The sequence below is a fragment of the Meleagris gallopavo genome, chromosome 4, assembly GCF_000146605.3.
Source record: "Meleagris gallopavo isolate NT-WF06-2002-E0010 breed Aviagen turkey brand Nicholas breeding stock chromosome 4, Turkey_5.1, whole genome shotgun sequence".
NCBI lineage: Eukaryota > Metazoa > Chordata > Aves > Galliformes > Phasianidae > Meleagris > Meleagris gallopavo.
In genome coordinates, this window is record NC_015014.2 from 23496281 (window position 1) to 23497643 (window position 1363).

Here is a 1363-nt window from a genome sequence, read left to right on the forward strand (position 1 = left end):
TCAGCCCTTAAATTGAGTCAAGGAGAGGTGGAGCCAGGCCCCACCCCTTCTGGTCACACAGCTGAATTGCCTTCACCTGTGCTCCCACATCTGACTCATTGCTTGCCTCAGGTGATCAATCAGAGGTTCAGACAGTGATTCAGTAGTTTCCATATACTAGCAATAAACTTAATGACACTCCTCTAAAAGTCCTCCCCCAGGTTTGTTTGAAAGGTCACGTTAGAAGCTTCTCAGCTTTGCACAGTCTAAATGAGTTCCAAACAAGAACCCTGCATTAATCAGAATGACTGAAAATTTTCCTTCAGCTCATGTGGTAAAGGCCTGTGGTTTGGGAGCAGAAGGCTGTGACTGCTCAATGAGCTGCAACCAGACACAGTTCTGCTCTGTTATTCTGGTAAATCAGCAATATCTCTGTTTTATTGGGATAAGTCAAAAAAATGATCCAAATACTCTTGGAAATGAGCTTGTACTGATCATTTAAATACCAGTAGGAAAACATCAGCTGACACTCTGATGCCATCTCCAGAATGCAGCACTGCAGCCCCAAAACCATAGAAGCCTTGAGGAACTGGAACTTTATCACACAGCTGCCACCACAGGGTCCTGAGACATGGGTTAGGGCATGATTAAGTGTGCAGTAATCAAATGTTGCACTAACAAAATGTTGTTTGTTGACATGGTGCTAAACTTTAATTGTTTGAAAAATGAAGGTTCACTTCAGCATCTGCCATGGGCAGCTGAAACCTCAGCAGGGACAGGAGACATGATTCCCCAGTGAGGGCTAAGAGAAGGTTCTCACCTACAGGATCTCAGCTAGAAGGTCATTCTGCTGGAGGTGCTCTTGGAGATTAATGGTATTTGAAATGGAGAGAGAAATCTGATTTGTGTGAATTTTGGTAACTCATTTGTTGGTTCGTCGAGCTTTGAGATCAATACGTTTGAGCCAGAAAAGCAGAGTATGTTCTGCAGGGAGACACTCATGCCAGACTGGCATGATTATTAAACATAACCTTTAAGAGAAATCAAAAAACTGTGTATGAGAAAGAAGTTTAAGAAATATAACATAATTCCTTTTTTAAACGTTGCTATAAAATATTTTGACATAGCTGTACACAAATGAAACATAAATTTATTAAACATATATATGACAAACAGGGTATAATTATTCAACAAAATTTGAATTTTCCTTTTTCTATGGTTTTGAACTTGTTAGACTCCAAGAACCTGGACATTACAGTGGCCGGGTCTAGCCACTGGGTGTAGCAGTACTGAGCCACAGCAGCCAGGTCTACCTGTCCCCCAGGCCACGGTGGTCAACCTTTTATTTTCTCTTCTTTCCCTTCCCTTCCCTTCCCTTCCCTTC